Consider the following 26,560-nt stretch of genomic DNA (forward strand, 5'->3'; position numbering starts at 1 on the left):
ATTAGTACAGGAGAAAAGTGTGGAATTATATTTAAAAAATCCACTTTAAGACAAAAAAGATTAATCCCATAAGCTGTTCAATCAAGTATTAATGAAATATTTCCATTATTTCCAAATGAGTTCATTTTAACCACATATTTCAGAGGTTCCTGGCAGTCTCTTGCCTTGTTCTGTTGGTTTAATGCCAACATTGCTGACGTAGGGATGCCAGAAAGAAGACAGAAAAACTGGATGTGAGATAATGACATAATGCACCCTTTCCTGACATAGAATCATAGAATTGTAGAGTGGGAAGAGACCACGAGAGTCATCTAGTCCAACCCCTTGCAGTACAGGAATATTTTTGCTCAATGTGGGGCTCGAACCCTTGACCCTAAGATTAAGAGTCTTATGCTCTACCAACTGAGCTATCAGTCTAAGTCCTAGATGTTGTCGGCTCAACATATGAAACATACCGTATTTTTCGCTCTATAACACGCATCTGACAATAACACGCATGTAGTTTTTAGAGGAGGAAAACGAGGAAAAAATATTCTAAATGAAACAGTGGATGTATGATTTTTATGGTTCATGCTGTGGCCACAGACATGTGATCTGACAGTGAGTTTGGGGTAGCCCAATGCAAAAATCCTGAGGATCCATGTGGATCCGTGCTTTGTAACCACATTTTAAGTGGGGAGGGAAGGAAAAGAACTCAAGGGACAAGGAGCTTTTCACCGGGGAGGAGGGAGGGAAAGAGCACTGTTGCTTTAAAGGTATACTTAAGGTATTTGCCCTGTGCCTGGGTTTTTTTTTTTCCATTTAACAGTTTGCAGCCTTTTCCTTCCGCTCCTTGTTTTGAGGCGGAATAGATTTGAGCAAGTGAGGAGGACTTGGGATTGCAGGGGATTTGCCATTAGCTGTGTAAAAGTGCTCCTCCTTGCAGCCTGAATGGTAAGCAGCCACCAGCAGCAGCAATAGAATGGAGCACAAAAAAGCGGTAGGGGCACTAGGACCCAGACAATGCTCAAATCTATCCTGCCTGAAAACAAGCTGCTCCATCCCAGCCGATCAGCTGAGACGTGGGGGATTTGCGAAGTTTTCCCCTCTCCCTCATGCCCTCCCCAGCCTTTTTTTTTTTACTTCCTGCGTGGCTCAGAGCTAGAGGTTGGTTTTATTTTGCTGCTGGTTGCTTAAATTTTATCTTTCCTGCCGTCTCTCTGCAGCCTCATTGCTCTGTTTAGAGAGCGCGCAGACCTTTGCAAGCGTCTCTCCCTCCCGTGTAAGCGGCTGCTGCCGGCTTTGCTGCTATGGCTCTCCTTCCCTCCCTCCTTCCTGGCTCCAGGTCGCTTTAAAGAAAGCAAAGTGAGAGCCTCGTAGAGCGTGTAAGTGGCTCCCGCTTTGCCTGACTGACGGCAGCCATGGCTCTGAGCCGTGCATTCGCTCCTTAACACGCACAGGCATTTTCCCTTACTTTCTCGGAGCAAAAAAGTGCGTGTTTTGGAGCGAAATTTACGGTACATATATTCACATACTTCACTATTGTTTCACTTGAAGGATCTAATTTGCAGACACCTCTGTTTGACTGCTCCCACATGTAAAAAATATTGTGCTTGCTTAAATACCAACAAACATACAAAACACTTGTGCATCAAGAGCTATGCTATGCTAGATATCGCTAAAGAAAGAGGTGAAACAACACAGCCTACCAAACAATTTATTTTGCAATCACCTCTTTTAATAAAATAAAAATTTATGTACTAATAGAAAACTCAAATGCTATATAGTAAAGGGGAGCGTACTGTGAAACAAGAGGGAGGTACCAGCATGTACCACAAAAAAATATCCAATGAAGACTTTGCATTCTCAGTAGCCACAAAATGAAGGATTCCTTAGATAGGGATTGCCTGTTAGTTCAACCTCCACAGATTGTGCATTGTTTATATTACCAATCTTCATGAACCCTCTATCTTCCATTACTTTCTGCCATTGTTTTCACTCATCCTTAGATAACTTCTAGATTTTTTTTTACTTCATAGAAAGAGTGATTTGTTCCTACACGTTACATTGCTTTGATTCCGACTTTTAATTTAGCAGACTTCAAATTTCATTTAAGAAAACGTAGAAGAGGCAGTGACACACTGCTTCGCAAATGTGTTAGGAAGACATAATATTTTAGAACGATCAGAGCACTGTTTATTTAGAGACCTCTTTGCTCTCTTAAACAGGTTGTTTAAGGAATGTTACTGTGCATTTATATGTGTTACTTCAGAGACAAGGAAGCTATAATAGGTGTTAAGATGAATCCAATATGCTGTATTAAAAAACAGAGAGTGAAATCAGCTCACATCTGGGCAGTGTGAAATCATTTGCTGCTTTGGCTTCCTATTACAGAGTCATAGAATTAGAAGGGACCTTGAAGGTCATTTAGTCCAGCACCCTACAATGCAGGAATCTCAACCAAAGCATCCCTGACAGATGGCCATCCAACCTCTGCTTAAAAACCTCCAAGGAAGGAGACGCCACCACCTTCCAGGGGAGTCCATTCCACTGTTTAATAGCTCTTCCCATCAGAAAGTTCTTACTGAAATTTAGTTGGAATCTCCTTTCATGGAACTTGAATCCATTGATTCTGGTCTTAGCCTCAGGAGCAGGAGAAAACAAGTTTGCTCCATCTTCCATGTGACAGCCTTTTAGATATTCAAAGATGGCTATCAAATCTCCTCTCAGTTTTCTCTTTACCAGGCTAAACATACCCATTTCTCTTAACCATTCTTCATACATCCTGGCTTCCAAAACCTTGATCATCTCGGTCGTCTTCCTGTCCACATGTTCCAGCTTGTTAATATCCTTCTTAAATTGTGGTGCCCAGAAGTGGGCACAGTACTCCAGGTCTGAACTGACCAAGGTAGGATAAAATATTACTTCCCATGACCCGAACACTACAGTGGTACCTCGGGTTACGAACTTACCGTATTTTTCACTCGATAAGACACACTTTTTTCCTCCTAAAAAGAAAGGGGAAATTTCTGTGCGTCTTATGGAGTGAATGCCTATGGATGGCGGGGAGGTCCTGCTGCAGTCGTGAGCAGAGGATCCATGGTTCCTCTTCCTTCCCTCCTCCGTTGCTCGCTTTGAAGCAGCAAAGCAGGAGAGGAGTCGCTTGCATGGGTGTAAGCGGCTCCTGTCCAGTCGGCTGCTTTAAAGGAACTGTGCTCTCTTTCCCTCCCTCCCTCCCTCCACCCCACTCAGCTTGCTGAAAAGCAGCAAAACTTTTCAGCGAGCTGAGCCGGGGAGGAGGGAGAGAACGAGAGCCTGCTTGCTTTAACGGAGCAAAGCGGGAGAGGAGAGGAGCTGCTTACACGGGTGTAAGTGGCTCCTGTCCAGTTGGCTGCTTTAAAGCGAGCGTGCTCTCTTTCCCTCCCTCCTCCCCAGCTCAGCTTGGTGAAAAGATCCTTCTCCACACACCCCACGCGTGCTCCTTGTCCCTTCAGTGTTTTTCCTTCCTTCCCCACTTAAAACGTGGTTACAAAGCACAGATCCACATGGATCCTCAGGATTTTTTCATTGGGTTACCCCAAACTCACCGTCAAATCACATGTCTGTGGCCACAGCATGAACCACAAAAATTATACATCCACTGTTTTGTTCAGAATATTTTTTCTTGTTTTCCTCCTCTAAAAACTAGGTGCGTCTTATGGAGTAAAAAATACGGTAATTTGTTCCGGAGGTCCGTTCTTAACCCAAAACCATTCTTAACCTGAGGCATGCTTTCACTAATGGGGGCCTCCTGCTGCCACTGCGCCACCTGCACACAATTTCCGTTCTCATCCTGGGGCAAAGTTCACAACCTGAGGTACTACTTCCGGGTTAGCGGAATTTGTAACCTGAAGCATTTGTAACCCAAGTTACCACTGTACCTCTGTTGATGCAGCCTAGAATAGCATTAGCTTTTTTTGTTTTGTTAAACTGCTGCATCACACTGCTGACTCATGTTAAGCTTGAGGTCTATTAAGACCCCTAGATCCTTTTCACATCTACCACTGGCAAGTGTTTCTTACATCTATCATATTTTTAGTCCAAATAGCATTTTTATATTAACATCAACCAGGCTAATGTACAGTCGTACCTTGGACCCTGAACACCATGGTACTCGAACGTTTTGGCACCCAAACGCCGTAAACCCAGAAGTCACGGTTTGGTTTCTGAATGTTTTGGAAGTCAAAGAGACTTCTGGAATGGATTCCGTTCGACTTCCAAGATATGGCTGTACATCCATTATGATCATCTCAAGACAGACAAAGCTGATGCAACTGTACACAACCAGGAGCCTTCCTGTATGGGGCAAGGAATAGGAAAATATTGTCTATTGTGGAGCTTGTTTAGGGAGGAAATTATGGTGTAGAAGGCAGTCCTATTATTTGAGTTCTTTCATCAAATCATGTTTTCCAAATGCCAACCTTCCTTAAAATGGCATATTATCCAGATAATTATATTGATTCTGGAACAACTGAGATCATTACAGGCTCTGAGGTTTAGCAGATTTACATCAAGGAAGAATAATGTCAGAATAGGAATTTGTTTTGATCATTTTGTTTTAAAGTGAGAATAATTAAAAAGCAAGTCATGGTCTAATTCCCTTGTCTTAAATTGCACTCTCTGAAATTGTTTAATTTTTTTATATGAGCATAGCTGCTCCTTGTCTATTCTTGATCACCGTTGTTAATGAGAATAAAAGATCAAGAGCATGAACTGTGTATTGTTTCACGTGAGCATTTTCCCAAACAAGCTGGCTTAAATATGTTTGAGTGTTCTCATTAGCTTCCTGATAATGATGGTAGCCTTATGGATACTTCCAGAGTGCTGGTGATTGCACATCATTTTTAAAAAACTCTATGTTGATCTTGTGACTTTCACCCAGCATGGGGAAAACAAAATAAAAATTCAACTGCTGGAGCCGTTCTTCCTGCTGTGATTATTTTAGGAGGAAGAACTGAATCTACATTGAAGTTTACATTTTCATGGCTCTAATATTACTTCATCTGAATGCTGCAACCTCAACCTCTTTGAGTACGTTGGCTATTCAAGTGGTTCAATGTGCTATTTGAATATAAACAAACTTGATGATAATGATGATGGGAAGCACTTACAATTTATTTCAGTGGGATTTGCTTCCAACTTAAAAAAAAAAAGAATTACTGTGTAATATTTGGAGAATAGCTTCAGTTTCAAAATGTAGGATGCAAGGTGTTCTCATTAACCAACATCTAGCACCTTTGCCAATGCCTTAGGTTTAGTTCTGTGTGGAATGTATGCGACAACAGGGAATATTTGACAACGAAGAATTTCACATTGTACAAATCAGTTTAATAATACTGCTTTCTGGGATTTCATACCAGAGTACTTCCCAGCCCTACTTGGAGATTCCAGGGATTGAACCTGAGATCTTTGGACCCAGTAGGCCCTGGGGCAGAACATTATACAGTTGTGGTGCCATGATAATGAATGCCATATGTCACACCCACTTCATTGCTAAGATGGAGAAGGAACTCATGAAGATCTTTATGAATGCATGGAAAGATTCATATTGGAACAGGTGGTAGAGTAGCATCCTTTACTGACTGGGCAGATCACAAACTTCTGCTCCAGTTTCTCTTTTTGATACAGCCCCAGAATCCTTTCCTTTCAGAACTCTGCATGCAATGAAGATGCATTTAACATGCAATGAGTGTAAGGAGGGGAAGAGTTCTTCATACTCTGCACAATTAGCCTATATAAAATATTTTCACAGAGTAGCATCTTATGTGCCAGGTCCCTGGGACTGGATTCCTTTTTTTTCAGGGGGTGAGAATAAGGCCTCTGAATAAGAAAGGACATTGCATGTAGCTCCACACCCAGAAGCATGTCCCCAAGAGAAGCCCAATGGTTACTAGGGCACCTCTGCCCCAAATATGTTGCATTGTCATCTTGTGACTTGGATTGCAACAAGAGACTCCCTTGCTGTGCTGGAGTAAAAGATTGCTGGAGCAGCTGCACTTTACAAGTAATTGGAGGCACATTTTTTCCCCTTAGTAAAGGCAGACCTTACAACTGAGCTACTGATTCCATTTGCCACTTGTGTTCATCCCCTGGCTACTTACCTACCCAATACTGCAGGCTGCCCTAGCTACAAGGATGCTGGCTCCCTATGGAGCAATGTGAACAAAACCTGTGTTATCCAGGTACACATGAAAGGATTGGTGCTGTCATCTTAGGATTTGCCCTGGGCATCTGGTTAGTCATGGTTAGATAAAAAAAAAGTTGAGCTCCATGTACTATTGGTCTAATGTGGCATGACATTACTCATGTTCCCTTTAAGACATTAAAAATGCCTAAGGGTTTAGGATTAAAAAGTGGATTCCCCCGCCACCCACCTTATAAATTTTGAAACTCCTCACAGTTTCAGAATGTAATTGCCATGATGTCTTGGAAGCTGTTGTATGATAAAAACAAGACCTTGTGGAGTGAGTTAGTTGTTTTTAAGATCTAGGCCATGGTAGATAAAATCATTTGTTAGCATTTTGCAGCCTCCCTATATAATTTGCATTCATTATGGTCCCTAAAGAATTGCAGATCCTCAAAAAAGGATACCTTTCAAAAGTAATGTGTTGATGTTTACATAGGCCATGTATATAACATTTCACAAAGTAACATAAATACAGAAGACAGCTTCCCCCTCCCTGCAAGAGATGGAAGCCTGCAATATAACAATGATTGGGGGTGCGGGTGGCATTTATGTGCAAATGCAGTTAGATGCCCTTAGGCTATGTTTTGTTGGGGGGGGGGGTATTTCAAATTTCCAAAGAGGAAAATAACTTAGATGTCATTGAGTGTCTTCAATAATTTCCATACAAATGCTTCTTTTAAAATTGGTTTCTGCATCCATAAGAGCATAGAACATATGATATTGATGTGGTGCAAGAAAAGATTGGGGAGAAATCAAATTAGAAATGATACACATACCATTGGGAAATATGCAATCAATAAAGCTTTGCATGTAAAACTATGATGTAATATTTTATTTGCATCTGCACTCAGAATGAATGAAAGTGTCTTTTTATGTTCTATTCTGTTTTAAAGAATAAAAAAGAACTTTTTTCCACTAGTTTCAGGATGATTTGCCTCAGAGTATGTGAAATGACTCCCAAAGAAGAAAAATTAAAGCAGCACACACACATTTGTTTTCTTCATTTTATAATAAATTTTGTGTTTTTTCCAGTGAAAACTATAATAGGCCATATTCTTTGTAATCAAATTATCCTTTCTCTGAAATACAGCCCAATTCTATTTATGCCTACTCAGAAATAGATAACAGTGATGTTCTCTTGAGTGAGCCTTGACAGGAACTTTGAGGACTCATTAAAGCCTGCCGCAAAAAAAGAAAGACAAGTTTCAAATGCCCCCTAATTTTTCTCCAACATAGACTGAAACCTTATCTAGAGAATAATCCATAGTTTTGCACCTGTAGAATTTCCCCTATAACCCATACAGGTTTAATGTAGTTCAGTAGCTCTATTAGTCTGCCCTCAGCAGGGATAGTCAAAGACTATCCTTCCCACTCTAGGCTTTTGGCTGTAAAGCATCCTTTTCATAGGGATTTATGAAGCCTCAGATTGGTTGGGGAATAGTATCTAATCTTTTCCAATTCTTTTTTTTGGGGAAGAACTCAACTCAAGTTATTTCCAGGTTAAGTTGAGGGTTTCTTTTGAAGCATAACCATCTGTACTCAGAAGTGTTCCTTTAATTTAATAGGATTATTTATTCCTAAATAACTGACGCTGGTGTTGGGAAAGATTGAGGGCACAAGGAGAAGGGGATGACAGAGGACGAGATGGTTGGACAGTGTTGTTGAAGCTACCAGCATGAGTTTGACTAAACTGCGGGAGGAAGTGGAAGACAAGAGTGCCTGGCGTGCTCTGGTCCATGGGGTCACGAAGAGTCGGACACAACTAAACGACTAAACAACAACTGTGCATACTATTGCAGCCTTAATCTACCCAAAAGGGGAATGATGTTACTCGCATGGAAGCCCTCATCTACTTAGTCTACAGCATGTATTGTTATTAGATAATGAACTTATCTTATTAGTGCAACTAGAAAGTATGTGCCTAAGTAATATTGTAACCAGTTCAGACTAGGATTTAATGATCAGCAAAGATCCTATAGAGGCTACACATTAACTGGGGGGGGGGGGTGCAGCCTAATCCTTTGCAGAAATATTTCACTATCTGTTGATGGGAATAATTTTTGTTTAGTTTCATTTATCTCTTTTTGCATTTTTTCTCCAGAATGCATCCAGTTGCAATGAAACAACATACTCTTCTGGGAAATGAAGTGACCCTAAAGAGTTCAGGTACATTTCTTTTCTTACCCAGTGGCGTAGCGTGGGGGGTGCAGAGGGGGCGGGCTGCACCGGGCGCAACATCTGGGGGTTAGGGTTAGTGTGCGCAAATCCACGGGTTAGGGGGCGCAAATCCACGGGTTAGGGGGCGCAAATTACTTGCCTTGCCCCGGGTGCTGACAACCCACGCTACGCCACTGTTCTTACCAAAAACACATAATTCAAAAACAAAACCAATGTTTGCCACATAAAACATAACCTGAAATGCAGGTATCATACAATTTGTTTGTTTGTTTATTTTTAAATATTTATATTTTATTGAAAATTTTCGGTATAGAAATGCAGTGAAGGGAATGAATAGGAAATCCAAAAACAAAACAATGCTTAAAACTACAATACAATAAATACATACACACATATATTGTATGTATTATTATAATACAATATATGTATATTGGGTATAAAAATAATACAGCTATTTTGACGAAAGTACTCTGGTTTCTCTTCAGATTGTATAAATCTTTCACCTTTTACAATTTACTTATTTTTTTAAAGAAAACTGGAGAAATAAAAAGCCAGTTTGAATATTTGAATAAAATGAAATATTTTACATGCTAGGGCTATAATCCTGTGCACACTCACAGTGGTGAAAATCCCACTGAACGCAGTGGGACCTGTGAGTAAACATTCACAATATTGTATTGTTAATTTGCAATATTGCAAATTATGCAATATTACATATTGGTTCAATGGCAGTATCCATCCTATAGAAGCAGTAAAAATGTGTGTGCGCCTGTAAGTAAGTTAATGATGTGATTGATTGTGTGCCCAGGTGCCATGAGCCCACCACCCACACTGTGTATGAGATTGAATGACCACTTGTGACAAAATCCCTTTTGGTTTAAATTAGGCCACAACATTATTGATTAGAGAGCTAAGGGGTTTGGATTAGGCATTGGGTATAAGTTGTATCAGGGACACGGGTGGCACTGTGGTCTAAACCACAGAGCCTAGGGCTTGCCGATCAGAAGGTCGGTGGTTCGAATCCCCACGACGGGGTGAGCTCCCGTTGCTCAGTCCCTGCTCCTGCCAACCTTGCAGTTCGAAAACACGCCAAAAAGCGCAAGTTGATAAATATGTACTGCTCCGGCAGGAAGGTAAACAGCGTTTCTGTGCGCTGCTCTGGTTTCAGTGTTCCGTTGCGCCAGAAACAGCTTAGTCATGCTGGCCACATGACCTGGTATTTGAATTACAGACTAACAAATTCAAAAACCAGTTTAAATCTTATATGGATGTTTTAAACAACACATGTTGCTGCTAAATAAAATAAAATAGATTTTCCCCATTCTCAGGCAAATCTGTTGATCCATCTTCCTTCCTTTCACTAAGCTTTCACTTGTCCCTCCCCCTGAAAAAATGCATATGAGGAATATCTCATTCTAACTTAAATGTTCAAATAAGCGGTAACAAGCTTATTCATTATTAGCACTGACAAACTTCAGCTGGTTTCAAACAGGATAAAATACTATTTAAATGCAGCCAGCCAGTCACCAACATCTCTTTGCTTCAGGTTGCTGACAGGTCCCTGTGTTATAGTTCAAATTTAGTTGGGAGGAAACAGGTTGAAGGAAAGCAAAGCCAGAGATATTATGATGAGTAATCCACTGTAGTTTCATATATATAGTAGTCTTAATTTCCTTTGGGACAAGGACAAAAGGGGCTACAGGGTGAAGAAGCAAAATAATAAAACATGTTAACATGAGAAATGCAGGCTAGCTTTTGGATGTGAGGTTGTTCACTGTGTATTAAAACTGCACTGTGATTTGTGTGCCATGGCTGGCTTCTTGGTGTTCTATTTTCTTTTATTCACTGCCCTCTAGAGGTACTAACAATATAACAACAACTGCCGGCTGCCATTTGCTGTTTGCTATTATTTAGCAGGTAGATCTTTGCTCTATGCACCTCCCCACCACCCCCAAAAATGAACTTTTCCGTCATTTTAGTCCCTCTCCCTCCTTTCAGATAAATTCACAATTCCCGGATAAAATGGATACCATCCATTTTAAACAGCCGTGTGCGCTAAAGTGCTTATTCCTATAACTGTGTGTTCATAAGCAATTTATGTGCTGGCTTTGCTGAAAAGGTCCATTACTCATCACACTTGAGGGATGTAAAAATGTTGGAGTTATCAGCTTCTCTCAGCCCCACTCCCCGCTCCCCCTTGCCATTTAAACCCAGCTATTATGTCTCCATACCATTGTGATTTGACTCATTTGCAGAGTGCAGAAAAAGAGGTCAAACTCTCAGTGTCGTCTTTCTAGAGAGAACTGAGTAGGAAGCAGCATGCAGTCCCCCCCCCCATTCTTTTTCTTTAATTTCCTTCTGTGCTTCAGTTAACTCTCGACTTCATCTAACTCTGCCAGATAACGCTGTACGACTATCAGCCTCTCAGCTTCTCTGCTGCTCCTTTCCCTGACCCCGGACATGGAAAAAAGTAGTATCAAAGGATGGGGCTTCACCCCTTGAATTCTGGCTCTGGTTTCCAGCACTTGTCGAAAGCATGTGTATGCACAGCCTTTCAGCTTTCCTTACCTGACACAACCTGGGGGGGGGGGGGAGCTTCTCTGATGGCATTTCCCCGGAAATAAGCAGCCTGGTGTTGAAACCACAATGTATGCTCTGCATACTTATTAGGGGATTCCAGTGTTTTTCCCTCACCTACATGTGCAGCATGAAGTGTGTATTATCCTTGGATGAGATAGCAAGTTTTTTTAAAAAAAAAAAAAAAGAAGAAGAAGAATTCAATAAGCCTATCCTTGTCAGAAGATGTGCCATATTTTCTAGTCAAACCGTGCAAACAATTCTGCTTGAACAGTAAATTTCTCAGTGGTAATCACGTAATGTTCCATATCAGTATATTTTAGCTACAGCATACTCCTTGAAATGTTGCTTTATAGCTTTCAACATCGTTTTGGCCATGGCTGTTAACACAAGACGGGTCATTGCATGCTGCTGCTTCTGCTACCCAAGCAGGGTAAAAATCAGGGCACTCTTCACAGATTGGGTTTCCATTATAGGTATGGACATTGGGGCTTTGTGTCATCTTTGCAACTATCTGTTAATTTAGCACAGCCTAAGCTGATATTATGAGGCCAGAGGGGAGATTGTAGTACCAGTAAACAGTGTTTCCTTTTGCTCTGGCTTCTGTCATGGTGTCCTGTTGCGCCAGAAGCGGTTTAGTCATGTTGGTCACATGACCTGCAAAGCTGTCTGTGGACAAACGCCTAAAAGCGAGATGAGTGCCGCAACCCCATAGTCGCCTTTGACTGGACTTAACCATCCAGGGTCCTTTACCTTTTTTTTACCTGTAGTAGCAGACTCACAGCTATCAAAGTTCAGTCCCTTCAGAACCTAAACTGTTTTCTGTAACCTAGCTCCAAACTCTGGTTGCTCAGCAATCCTTTAGTATATTCAGAGCCTGTTTAGTATTTCAAAGATTAAACTTCATCACATTAAGGCTGTGGTGGGCTGGAAGTGGGTATAGATTTAACATGTTGGTACTTCACATAGTATTAATACTTGTGAAAAGTCTGGTATCAGATTGCCAAGTAGGTGTCACGGACTGGCTGAATATAGAGGAATGGTAGGAGGAACCAGCCGGGAAACCCCCATAGGAACCCCCAAGGGGAGAAGACTCGGAGCCAGAAGATTGGTAGTGGGACAACAATGAGTGACCAGAGGGAGAAGACTGAGGGGAGGAGCTTCTCAGAGGCAAAGGTTTAGTGAGCAGGAAGAGTCTATGGCAGAGTGCAGAGTTGCAACCAGCTCACCTCCCTGTCTTGGTCTCTGAGAATAAAAAGAGCAGAACAGAGATTAGTTGTGCACAGATGCACATCAGTTGTGCACAGACGCAGTTTGAGACTACGTAGGAAAAATTAAAATTGGATTCACAACTGAGCCCAAAATTAATGGTTGGCAATATGGGGTTGGAGCAATTTTGCAAATTATTCTCTGGGAAAAGACTGAAATTCTGAGATATTATAAAGGAACTCAAAAAGAAAGAGAAAAGCTTTAAACATTTGTCAGTAAATTATTTTCTGTGAAATTTCAACTTAGCCCTATTTTGTTGTCAAGTTATTTGGGTGTGATCCTTATTTGACATCTGATACTGTTTCTAGGAAATGACCACCCACTATGTTTGCAGGAAAACCAATAATCCCAAGGAATGACAAGGCTTTAGATCCTTAAATACCAATGAACTGGTATCTCCTGAGTCAACTGACTCTTTCTTGTCAAGAACAAAAGTGAATAGTACTGAAATAGATATACTACTCAGGATCATTTAGAGAACCCCTTCTCTACAGGAACAGATGTTACACACACATAAATAGAAATTTAAGTAAATTGTTGGCCCTTATGGGAGAGATCAGCAAAACCACTTGCATGTCTTTCCTAGCAGCCATACTGACCTTGTGGCCCATAAGTTTCCTGGAAAGGGAAGAGAAATACCAGCTATGGCTTACTGCCACCCAATGTTTCTGTTGTGTATGTATTTTGCTCTGTTGCTTGTGTGGTAGTCCTTGTTCCATTCTCTTGAATTGAACACATTCAATGAAGAGCAGGCTATAAATACCTCTTCTTCTTCTTCTTCTTCTTCTTCTTCTTCTTCTACTTCTACTTCTACTTCTACTTCTACTTCTACTTCTACTTCTACTTCTATTATTTCTATTTCTAAAATGGAATAAGCCATTGATTTTCAGAACAAGTCACATGCAAAAATTACTATTTGTAATTTGTTGCTGTGTTAGTTCTGTGAAGGAGATGGTGTGCAGTGATCAATTCATACAGAAAAATTTGAGGAGCTCAGTTTTTGCACCTGTAAAACACAAAATAACAGGTGAAAGCAAAGGTTCCCCAGACACTTTTACTGGAAAACATTTCCTCTGGTGACTCTGGGGGCAGTCTGCAAGGTCATCCAGTTTTGAAACTATATAATCTTTTTATGTTGTTGTTTTTAGCTCTGTTTCAGTAGATTTTATTTCTTCATCCTGGGGAGAGAGAAATATATTTCACAGAATGCTTTGCACCTAATGATAATCTGTGCAGGCAAATCTATATAACATACCATCCGCTTTTATTACTGAGCTCTGCATGCTTTCCCAGGATATGTCAAAGAAAGTTTAGGTCAAGAGCTATCATTTTAAAAACTGCCAAATCCATTAAACATTGCTGTGCATTTTTTATCTGTTTAGTGAGACTGCTTAGTGACTTCAAATACTTACATGGCTTTTGCAATATTGTTTTGATATATTTTGGGAAGGAAAAAAATCAAGAAATTGTCATGGGCACTCTTTTTGCTTTATTGGTTTAAACTCAGCCCACCTGGCTCACTTATAATGCAAACAAACTAAGTAATGTTCTGCGGTGAAAATATGTACCATGAGGGGTAGCTACCACCTTTTTCCACTGTTGTCGTGACAACTGAAGCTAATCTCTAAATGTTTAAGGGCAAGGTGAAGAAATTGGTTGGAAGATGCAAGAGGTCTGAGTATTCGGAATTGTCTAATCAGCAAGTTTTTTTCTATAAAACAATTGTGTGGATACAATTTCCAAAGGCCTCTCTAACTGTTCACATGTCCAAAACCAGTAGGCATTCATACAACATGGGGTTGTTCTCAATGTAGAGACATCATTTAGTTATCATGAATAGTTGCTGTTGATTAAGATATTCTCGGTGAATTTGTCTAGTTACCCCTTTAAAGCCATCTGTGCTAGTAACTAGGGGCTTATTTGGGCATCCTGGCTTCCATAAGGTTTGCAGAGTGCAATAAAATACTTAGAAATCAATGTTCATTTTTGTTGTTGCTGGGGTCAGGAACTTAAAATCCACTTAAAGTGTGCCATAGACTGCTATGGCAGTGAAGTCTGGCTGCATGGCCATCACCAAGACCATTATACTGGACCCTACTAGCTGCTGTGATTCATAAAGACCCATCAGACTTTCCGGTAATCAAAGTCATAATGCTTATGTTTGACTATGCAGTCTACACCAAATTAAAGAGATACTTCAAATTACTGTGCATGGAGAGCTGAATGTGTAAAGGGCTCATTAAAAATATTTCTTTTCCCATTGGAAATAATCTTTACAGAAAATTTGCAGTTGCAAGGACGGTGCTGGAATTGAAGGCGGTGAAGATGGCGGTTACACAATGAAATGGGGACGGAAAATATGCAGAGATTATAAGACTAAAGTTACTGGTTGATAAATATTTACTCAAATTAATAACATGTAAATTTAAAAGGAGGCATTTAAAGAGAACAAGAGCATAGCAGCAATGACATGCACATTTTTATTGTTTGAAATTTTTATCGCCTGCAGTTTCATTAAAATATATCAGGGTGGTATGCAACATAAGCATCAACAGAAACATCAACAAATACTGATTGGTTAAAAAGGGGGGAATGTCTTAAAGGCCTGTCTAAATGGTTGAGTTTTCAGAATATGTTTGAATGAAGGCAAAGGTTCCTTCCAAACCTTTACTGGTAAGGGTCAATTGAACTTGATTGGTGTGTGGGACAACCACTCATCACAGGACCTCAGTGATGAAGGTGGAGCAAAACGGAGCAGGCAGTCCTTAGACCCAAGTTGTTTTGGGCTTTGTGAAACAGCACAAACTTGGCCCAGTAGCAGGTATGCAACCAGTGAAGCTCTATCAGCAATGGGGTAACATGTTGCCAGTAACTTGGTGCTATGAAGTATCTGGCTGCTGCATTCTGCAATAGATGCAGCTAGTTATAGCTTTTACTAAACTAGTGTACCAGAAGGTTTGCAGTAGAATTTTTATAAAAGCGAACTGAATAAATGAGACCCTCACACATAAGTGCACCTTTTTCCTCTATCCTCTGGCACTGCCACAAGGAGGAAATTCTCAACTTTTACTTCCATTTTCTTCCTAAAGGTAACTTTAAACAGCTTTGATATCAAAACTCCATCTCTTCTCCACCCCAGCCTCCATTGCAGCCTGAGGCTATGTGCTCCTGGAAAGCTTCGTGTAAATCCTTACTCCCACAGAGCCCAGGAGCAAAGACTAAAGGCAGCTCCCTTTCTAAATTGAGATTTGTAACCAAATACCTTTGTCACCTGATCTAAGGTTAAACACTCATGTGTTAGCTAGAAGAAAACAACAATAGTTACTTATCAACCCACGAGTTCAGTGGCTACTTTAGGGTTGCCATATTCTGAAGAGCAAAAAAGAGAACACATTTGCTGACTATTACTTTTAACTATGGATCACTTTGATGACTCTCATTTTGCATACCCATGAAAAAGAAGGCATGTCCTGGAAAAAGAGGACATATGGCAGCTCTACTCTGGTGGAATTTCTCCATGCTAAAGCCTACAGCATTCCCCATTTCAGTGTCAATTAAACAATTATACCCAACAGGCTGGAACAGCTAGACTTCTAAGTAAGATGTGGGGAGTCTGTCTTACTTACAATGGAGGCTTAACCCTCACTTCCCTGCCAGAGACTGTCTTTAGGCTGCTCTCCTAAATCCTAATGGGTGGGGTCAAAGAGAAAATACCTACATTCTAGGTTTACCCAGCCCTCTTTCTCAAAAGTAAAGCCACACTTGTTGCAGACCAGGTGTAAGTCAGTGACTTCTTTAACCCTTTACTCAGACATGGGCCCATGGAAGATATGAAACACCCCTCTTTTGATGTGCTCCTTCCCCTGGGCATTCCCGGTGGTCTCCACAGAAACTTCATAACTAACAACTTTTATGCAGCTCCAGCATGCTGCCACTGCTGGTTTTTAAGCCGGGTTCACATGACATTAGCCACAATCCGCCTGTATCCTGTAGAGAAATATTCCTCTTCAATGCTCTTTTTCTCAAGACAGCTTCTGTGCTATGCAAAAACAGAAGCTATGGTTCCACTAAGTTGTGAACAATTCCAGTGGCTTTTGCCCATGCATATAGATGGCATGTGTGCACACAGATGAGAGCGTAACTGAATTGGAGTTTTGATGCAGGGAAAGAAATCATTGGATCAAGACATTCCTGCCCCTGCTTTGATGTGAACAGCAGTGGAAGAAAGTGCCTTGGAAAGATAGTTGAGGGAAACAACCTCACAACTTTTCAAGCTGCTGATCGGGACATGACTGAAAAGGATTTCAGTTTCAGTTTGTATTAACACTCCCCAAAAGTGATATCTAATCTATTTGTGGTGTTGTGGTGTGCTAATGAACTATTGAATTGGTAAAGGTAAAAGTAAAGGTAAAAGAACCCCCTGACTGTTAGGTCCAGTTGTGGATGACTCTGGGGTTGCACGCTCATCTCGCTTTACTGGCCAAGGGAGACAGCATTTGTCCTCAGGCAGCTTCCGGGTCATGTGGCCAGCATGACTAAGCCACTTCTGGCAAACCAGAGCAGAGCATGGAAACACCATTCACCTTCCCGCTGGAGCGGTACCTATTTATCTACTTGCACCTTGACGTGCTTTCAGACTGCTAGGTTGGCAGGAGCTGGGACCAGAAAACGGGAGCTCGCCCCATCACGGGGATTCGAACTGCCGACCTTCCGATCGGCAAGCCTTAGGCTCTGTGGTTTAGACCACAGTGCCACCTGCGTGAATTGGTATTGGACAGCAAATATGTTTTTTTGTAACAGTTGTTAGTTTCACACATAGTTTTTTGATGGTTTTTTATTTCTTTACTCAAGATTAAATTCAGAGGAAATGTGGCAAAAATTCCTCTTCCACAGAAGCAAAAAGATTGACAACCAGTGCATCCTTGGATATACTGTCGGATCTATTTGCTCTGCAGTTGGAGTGAAATAATAAAAATGCAAGGGATTCAGCATTCATTTAAAATCTAATTCAGGCATATGTAGAAATGTAATTTTTCTAGTGTTAACAGACTTATTTTTGTGGCTTGCAGCATTTTTAAATGACAAAATTATTCACCTCACTGATCTGGGTTTCCTCTTTCTTTGAAATCCCCGCAACAGTAAATCAGGTAGATTAACTAGGGATAAACCACAAAGAACATCTTCCCAATATATAGGTGCATACAATGTTTGAAGAAGCCTGAAAAGATGTTCAGAAATCTTTAATCAACCTCAGAAAGTTTACTGTAGCAACAACGAAAAACAACACTATGCTTTTCCTTACTTTAGTGCTCAGTAATTGTGTGATAAAATAGACTTGAAAATGATTGAAATGTTACTGGTGGAATTAGCATTTTAAAAATGCTGTACTGTGTTTTTGTGGATATGCTCAATGAGGAAGCAACTGCAAAGGAATCAATAAGCAAAGTAATAAAACACACACCTGCTAATTCTCAATTACCAATATGACTTCTGTATACAGACAGGGATCTTTCCATTCATTAAAGGATTCTGGTCCAACAGAAAATCCTGCTAGTGGGAGGAGGGAGGCAGTTTTCCTGATTTGCCCTCCAGTCTCCCGCCCAAGACTATTCCAGAAGGTGATTTAACATTCCAGAACAGATTCTGTGGGAATGACACAAGAGGGAAGGGGAAATAAGTGAAAGTTACCTTCCTGCTTCCACCAGTAGGAGTGTTCCATGACCAGAATTCTGCTTGCTAATTTATTTGTTTAATGCTTGTATACCATCCTTTCATAAAAAAAGACCACACGGGTGTACAACAGATACGTGTACAGTGAAAACCACATAAAAATCTAAACTGCAGCCCACTAACTAACTATAACATAATTTAAAAATTATTATTTAATCATCTGGATCAGCCTGGCAGCATAGAAAAGAACACTGGGCTTGAGTCTCATGTTGGGCAAAAGATTCCTGCACGTCAGAGGGTTGGCCTAGAAGATCCTTGTGGTCCCTTCTGACACTCCAAGCGCATGCATTTTCTCAGCCAAGGATAGATATAGATAGATAGGTTGATAAATAGATAGATGATGATAGATGATGATAGATAGATGATAGATAGATGATAGATAGATAGATAGATAGATAGATAGATAGATAGATAGATAGATGATAGATAGATAGATGATAGATAGATAGATAGATGATAGATAGATAGATGATAGATAGATAGAGATAATAATATTGTTATGCAGTGCCAGTTCAAGATATTTTACTGCCCGAGGCTCAGTGCAAGGCCAACACATTAAAAAGCATTGCTGCATCATTGAAAAAGGAATTCCCGCCTTCATCTATCCCCATTCATGGTTTGCCTAAAGCAAGAACCAATTACTAACAACCACAACCACCACCAGTGGGGTGGCATTCAGTAGGTCCATTGAAATTAATGAATGTGACTCAGGTCCATTAATTTCAGTGGTCCTACTCTGAATACTTGGTGGAATAGCAACTCATGTCTCTTGTTTTCCTTCCCTCTAACTTGTGTGATGCTGTGCTGGTTTTGGAATTTCTTGCTGTTTAAGGAAGACGGGAGCACACGACAACACTGCACATTTATAACCCACAAACTCTAAGCACCTAGCACTTACCAAGGAAACTCACGGCAGCACATATTAGATTACGAAGCAGTTTCATTCCCATCCATTTTGTAGCTCAGCCGAGACCTTCTTAGCTACAGACTGCCATCAAACACTGCCTTCTCTGGATCTAATCTCATTTTTTTAGTCTCCACAAAACACAAACCAAGTATTCTCACCGCATTGTGGGCTGTGGAAACGTCAGTCCAATGTATTTCAGTTCTGTCCTCTCCAGTTTTTGCCCTGGGGGCCATTTGCAGGGGACCTGAAAAGAGGAAGCTAGTGGCAGAGATGAAGGGTGATGATCAATCCATGTAAAGTAAAAGCAGACTTTTTGCCAGGGAGGGGCAGAAGGCATGGTCTGTTTTATTAGCAAAGCCCTGCTAAATGTGCAGATTGTGGAAGCATGTACCTTGTTATTGGCTCACTAAGTATGTTGTCTGCTTCTCTTTCCCGCTGCTGTTTTCAAGCACCTCTGACCCTGGCACTGCCAGGCCCCATCAAAAATAATGAAGCCTGACAAATGCAGCTTTAAATCTTATGGCTTTTCTCCTCCAGCCTACTATGCTGCTCCTGCTTGCCTGTTGTTGTCATCATTAGGCGTCTGATACAAACTAAGTAAAAGTGGTGGTTAGATTTGATTTACAAAATGGGGGGGAAATCAGTTTAATTATCAGTATATCAATTTGTAATATGGCATTGAGGCTCCCCCCAAAACACACACACACACACACACACACACACACACACACAACCCAACACATTCACTGGCTGGGGATGAGGTTTTGCTCTTATCTAGAAGTAATGACAGACATAATACAAAAAAAGAGTAGAGATGTGAATACACTTTCTTTTTATGCTATGCTTGCCATCAATGGGAATGTCAAATATTTCTCCAGCTATATGCATTACTGGTGCCAGAAATATTGATGCTAACTCAAAATCTATTTATTTATTTATTTGATTCTGCTTATTTGTTTAAATTGTTTTTCAAGCTCTAAACAAGAGAGTCCTTAGCAGATGCTCTCTGGGAGCTGGATATGTATTTTAACGTTTTGTTATCCTAAAAAAAAATTGGTAAATTGCTAAGTGAGCTGCCTACTCTTGACCTACTGAGAAAGGATTCCAGAGTAGAATTAAACACTCATTGCATCTGAAAGATCTTCTTTTGCATCTGAATGTGAGACAACAGGACATTTTTTTGCTCAGTCTTACTATGTCTGAAAAAGAAACTATCTGCTTATCATAGAATTGTTTAGATAAGCAAATGTTGTGTGGTAGGGGAAATAAATGAAGTTTTATTTGGGTCACTATAGATTAAAGGTAAGGTGAACATTTGCTTTAAGCTCTTTCTAAGTTTATGGGACTATTTAAGACCTGGCAGAATAAGATTATCCACTGTTCAGGTAAGCATTCATCACACCCCATAATCCTTTTAATTAGTGCCTACAACTTTCAGACCTCTATACAAAATGCAGCTGTTATTTTTTCCTATGTTTAAGCTTTGTTTGTTTAAAAAGCCTTATTTTTACAACTAAACAACCAGGGATACTGCAGTAATCCACCAGTTTTCATTTCTGACATTGATATTGTAGATCCACTGAGTGGGCAAGTATCTGTTTAGTTTAGTTTTCATAAAGGTGATAAAAACAATTATTTAGAAGTTTTCTGGATGCATAAACTGATGTCCACACACCTCAGAGAAACCAATTATTTGTGTCTGGATGCTTTGCACAAACTGGCAGATTTGTGTGCAAAGGACGCTAAGAGCAGATATCACTGATGCTGAGAAGCCTTACTCTAACTCTGTAGTATGATTAGAAAAAGTTATTTCACCATAGAAATGGATTCCGCCTCAAGCTTGTCAGTTTCTTTGGTGTAGTTTGCAGCTTTTGCAACAGGTCTTGATAGTACATAGTGTGTTCTGTGTTACATCTTGTATTTCTTTGGAGAGTTGTACATGGAGGGGGCAGAGAGCACAGTCACTGCCATCATTGTTCCCCCTCACCTCTCCACCAAGGCTGCATATATATTTATTCAGAGTAGAACTTAAATAGAGGTTCCAAGCTTTGGGGTGGAGGCAGTTTGTCTGTATCACTGTTTCTTTCAGCCTTTCACAGGGGCTTGAGTAAATACACCAATAACAATGGGTTTTCCAGGGCATAGAGGATGAAGAGACTTTTTTTTTTTTTTTGAGAAAAAGCATTTCCTGTTTTTTTTTGGAGGGCAAATAAAGGCATGTGTAAAACTTGTTCAGAAACCACAAAATTCTGTTGTGTTTCCTGGAATATCTGGCACTGTTAGTGGAATTTCAAGCACCGCACCATCAGTTCAGCTGAGAGACAAGCTCCTTTTGACTTGTCCTTCCCTGGATCTGTTTTCATCACAAAAGATCTTTGTACCTTTAAGAACTGGTGTCTATTTGCTTCCCACCCACCCCTATCCTTTTTATTTTATGTTAAAGGTTTTTTGCTTTTTTTAAGATTGTAAGTATAAGAACTCCCTTCTAAGCTGAAGAGGGAGTAGAATGTTTTGGGGTTTTTAAAGTAAATTTTTATTGTTTTCCTTACATATTCTTTTCTAACAAACCATAATAAAACCATACATTCCCTTTGACTCTGCTGAGTTGCGACTGAAGAGGGAGTAGAATGTTTTAAATAAATGAGTTTCTGTACAGATCTGATACTATGGCTAGAATAATAAAGGCAGCCTGCTGCACAGTGACCTTGAAGGAGAGACACCACAAGGAATTTCCCCTCCCATGTCTCGCTTCTAAGACACCATTGGGGGTTATGAAAATGGCAGATAGATGATATCAGAATCCTCAGTGAGAGGCAGGGAAGAGCTTGCTGAATGAAAGACTGGGAGAGGAAAGGAAAGCTCCCAGGTGAGAGCTAGGAGGCTCTGTCATTTTGTGTGTGTGGCTTGGATTAAAAGCTATTTCTCCATAAGCAGTTATGGAAGTTTTTCCTTAATGCAATAAGATAAAAGAAACAAATCTAAATAAAAGCAAAAACAGAAAAAGGGAGCTCTTAACTCTTGTCACCTGCAGAAAGTGTGGAGCCTCCCAGCTCTCATCTGGAAGCTTTCCTTTTTTCTCCCTTGGAAGATCTTCACTTCCCTGCTTCTAACTCGACATAGTGCTTATATATATAACATGTTTTTATTTTTATATTCTATAGATATTATGTCATTTATTGACATTTGTGTTCTGTCTCAAACTGCCCTGTGGTTTTTGGATGAAGGGTGGCATATAATTTCTTTCTTTCTTTTTTTAGTATCAATAAAAATACTAAAATAATAATAATTATAATAAATAAAATAAAACAAGTTTTACACATCTTCAAACAACTCTCGATTAGATAATCTAGACATGAATTTAAACACTTCATATCGCTGGCTTTACAGACATTTTAATGGATAGCTACCATTGCACAAAACATTGGAAAAGTTTGGCAATTCATTTGCATTTAAATTAGCATGTGGAATCAAGATCATGAAGAAAAATTCTGTGTCACACAGATAACAACAACAAAACATGGGGAGGTGATTGAACGCCTTCCTAAAACGATTGGAATGCAGGTTGGGCCAGTTAAGAACTAAGAGAAGAATAGATCTTCAGCTCTTGCCCATGTTAGGAAATGCATCCTTGATATCAGTTTCACCATTGTGTCAGTAAGAGTTCTGCTATGAAAATAAACACCAGTGACTTCTGCATGTGATGAAATACATTTGCAAGAGTTTATCCATTGCATCCCTTTTAGTAGTCCACGAAAACATCCCCAAGAGATTGCCATTCATTTCTTACTGCACTTAAATGTGGTACTGAGTCATATTGTTGGAAATGGAAGTCATTTGCTCACATGAACATCTTTTTTCATGGGCTCTCTAGATCTGGAAGCCTTCAGAAATGTCTGGATGGGTTATTCATAAGCCTCCCCTGTTTCCTCAGTGGGAGTCTTCCCTCTGCTATATCAGAGAGCCTGTTAACCACCTCTTTTTTCTGTGGGGTGGAATGAAGTAGAGAATACCTTAATTCTGCCCGGAGGCAAGCAGAACTCTAAAAGCTGATGGTAGCATCAGGGGTCCATCCAAGATGGATCACAAATTTAATGAAAAGCTTAATAAAACATGTGAACAGAAAAGGCAGTAGGAAAAAGTTTGTCAGCATAGTCTATACATATTAAGTGGCCTATAACATTGAAATAAACTGTAGGAAGGAAGGCAGACCTGAAAGATGCTTAAGTTAGGTTTCAAGGGACTTCAGCAAGTTACATCAAGTGAAGAAAAATGATGAGAAGGACAAAACTAAAAAGGGCTGTGTTGATTGTAATGGAAATTAGATATTACAAGTTTGATTTGGAATTTATGAATTTTAACACAGAAGAAAATAAGAGATAAATGGGAGTTATTAAATAGCAGTTAAATGGAAAGAGTTAAAAAAAATATCCACAGTATCATTATGGGTATACCTTGGGGAAGAGGCATATCTCAGTGGGACAGCATATGCCCCCAAGTCCGTCCCTGGAAACTTGAGGTGGGACTGGGAAAAACTCCTGTAGGAAACCCTAGAGAGTCATTGGCAGTAGACAGTTCTGAACTAGATGGACCAAAGGCTGACTTAGTATAAGGCACCTTTCTATGGAAAGATAAATTATACCTTAGAACTTGAGGTGGTTATCTTTATAAACTGAACTGTGGAACCATAAGTCATATCAGTACATAATGAGTACCGTATTTTTCGCTCTATAAGATGCACTTTTCCCCCTTCAAAAATTAAGGGGAAATGTGTGTGCATCTTATGGAGTGAATGCAGGCTCCTTGGCTTCAGCGATAGCAACGCGAAGCCTCCGAAGCGCAGGGGGAGAGCTCCCCCCGCACTCCGGAGGCTTCGCGTTGCTTTCGCTGAAGCCGCCTGAAGCCCCCAGAGCGCAGCGGGAACTTGGTGATGTACCTGCAAATATAGACTGAGCAGAATATCACACAGCTTGATCAAGTCAGGTTCAAGCTGCATTTATTCTAGGAAAATGGGTTGAGCAGTAAAATATTCTGTAAACATTCAGAATAAAACTGTACCATCACCCCACGAATCATCAACATGCAATTTTTGGTGCTCTGTTGTGAAAAATGATCATATTGGACTGGAATAAGGCTGGGCCTAGCCAAATTGTGAGCCAACAAGAGAAATGCAACCCATCAGCAATTGGCAGGCTAGGCTAAATGCCAATGTAAAATTATCCTTCAGATAGGTACCAACTGTACTTTCTTCTTTCCTTCATAGCACAAAGACAGCATTGAAAGTTGTCAAATGCTTTACTGGGGGATGAATGTTGCTGCAACTCTCTCTCTCTCTCTCTCTCTCTCTCTCTCTCTCTGTGTGTGTGTGTGTGTGTGTGTTATGTAGCCTAGCTTTTGCCTCCACATCAACCTACTGGTTCACCACTGTCATCTTTGAAGTTCTCCTCCAGGTGCCTTTGCCGTCTGAACTGTAATAGATGGCAATCAGGGAGAGAAGGGCTTTTCTCTGTTTTTAGCTGTTCTTATTTTTTATTAGTAAGCCACCTTGAGTAAGGGAAAAAGTCGGGTATAAATAAATATATAACGTAAAGGGTGTTTCCTCTGCTTCTTTTCCCAGGGTTTTAGCCTGAATCCGGTGTTGATGTCATATAGGCACCAGGTGTATTTACTATCTGGTCTAAACCACTGAGCCTCTTGGGCTTGCTGATTGGAAGGTGGGCGGTTCAAATCCCCACAATGGAGTGAGCTCCCATTGCTCTGTCCCAGCTCCTGCCAACCTAGCAGTTTGAAAGCACACCAGTGCAAGTAGATAAATAGGTACCGCCGCAGTGGGAAGGTAAATGGCATTTCTGTGCTCTCTGGTTTCCATCACAGTGTCCAGTTGTGCCAGAAGCGGTTTAGTCATGCTGGCCACATGACCCAGAAAACTGTCTGTGGACACCCACCAGCTCCCTTGGCCTGAAAGCGAGATGACCGCCGCAACCCCAGAGTCACCTTTGACTGGACTTAACCATTCAGGGGTCCTTTACCTCTTACCTTTACTATTTGGTGGGTTTTCACTTTGTGTTGCAATCCTTTTTAGCATTAAAAGTTGTTTTTTATTAACTGTAGTTCCTCTATTGCATGTTAAGATCTGGTTGTAAATGTTCTGGATTGTTAAAAATAATAATAATGAAGAAATAAGTTTTAAACAAACATATGCTCAAAAAGAATTCTTACAGAACGTATATTGGATTAAATAGCTAAGTGATATCATGAAGACAGCATGGAGTGAGCAGTATTTTTGGCATGCTGATCAGTAGTTCAACATATGCTCTGGCATATCACAAACATGTGGTGAGGGTTTAACTCTCTGTCATGTAGCCTAATCCAGATTTCATAGGTTTAAGCTCAAATGCAGTAAAGTGCAAGCTCTTGGCATGCGTACCGCACATTCACATGACACTTTACAGTAATCAGAAAAATAATAATTATGCAGTGGTTTCAGCATCCAAGGTTGGGTGTTTCATTGCACCGTTCTCAGCTCTTCATCTAAATCTATGCAAAATCAAACCACTTCAGTTTTGCCTTGTCTTGATATCTATTTGAAGCCTGTTTATTTCCTCTGGTGTTTTTAATTTGTTGCTAGTTTTAGTCTGTTTGATCTTTGTTACATGTTCTTTGTCATTGTTTTGTTGCACGAAACTTTGAATCTATTTTTAAAGTATTTTGTAAATCGCTCTAAGAATTCCATTACAATAATTGGAAATGCAATTAAATGAGCAATTAGATATTATAGGTATTCTACAGTCACACAGTTTTTGAAATAAGTGGAAACAATTCTTTCAGTGGGTTTTTGTTTTGTGCGAGCCCCAAAGATGGGGGAGGTTAGAAATTGAAATAAATGAACATTACCCATCTAAAACATATCAGATCAATTTGAACCGCCAAGCATAAAATTTAGTGGTAAGTGAAAATCATTTCCCCCTATACCACCCTTAAGTAATAATGCACACATTTTGCCATAATAAACACAGCAGTTGGCATTCAGCACCAAATGCTTATGTTTGAAAATAAATGGTAATAGTCTGGCCTGCAGGTCTGATGGCAACAGATTGATTTGATTGTTAGACTTATTCATTAATATATGCTGTACTAGTGTTTGTCACACAATCCGTGTACCTTAAAGTCTGATGCCAATTATTTTCACTGCCAAGTTGTCAGTTGGCAGCCTGCTTTTACTTGTGCAATTTTCCCTGAAGACTATGAAACCAAATGATGCACAACGAACGGAAGACATGTTTTATTTAGAATGATTATTTCAGGTGTTTCTCTTTGAAAATGATTCTCTGTGAAGCTGTACTGTAGGCATGACAGTTGCCTATATGTGAATGGAAGTTGGCTCTCTTGTTTCGTTCTGATGAAAGGTTCTGTTCTCGAGTCGGTTGGTGTATTTGTCACATAACCTTTCTCCCCAGAATGCTGTTGCTCTAGAGAGGATCTCCAGAAATTGCCTGCCACTAGTATAAGGCCTTGCAATGGATAACAATTGCAACTCCACTGATCACTTGTTTTCACATTAATATTTATTTAATTTGAGTTGCCTCTCCTCAACGTTCAAGTCTACTTCCAATAAAGAAAAAATAAAAGACGATTTCATCCCCACCCTAACAAAATCACAGAGAGTAATCGGATATAAATGGTGCACTCCCAGCAGC

The 26,560-nt window shown here is 40.2% G+C and overlaps 1 protein-coding gene across 17 annotated transcripts in view; it reads left to right on the forward strand.

Annotated features, from left to right (window-relative positions):
* The window catches only part of PCDH15 (protocadherin related 15), a 623,360-nt gene that overhangs the window by 227,845 nt on the left and 368,955 nt on the right, over positions 1–26,560 (forward strand). For 16 of the 17 annotated variants that reach the window (XM_083503000.1, XM_083503013.1, XM_083503006.1 and 13 more), the window contains one exon: positions 8,307–8,371. The exons of the other annotated variant lie outside the window; for it this stretch is intronic. The gene's annotated coding sequence lies outside the window, so the exon portion shown is untranslated. The remainder of the gene's footprint in view (positions 1–8,306; positions 8,372–26,560) is intronic. 17 annotated transcript variants of the gene reach the window in all.

The sequence above is a fragment of the Podarcis liolepis genome (assembly GCF_965112155.1).
Source record: "Podarcis liolepis genome assembly, chromosome: 5".
Taxonomy (NCBI): domain Eukaryota; kingdom Metazoa; phylum Chordata; class Lepidosauria; order Squamata; family Lacertidae; genus Podarcis; species Podarcis liolepis.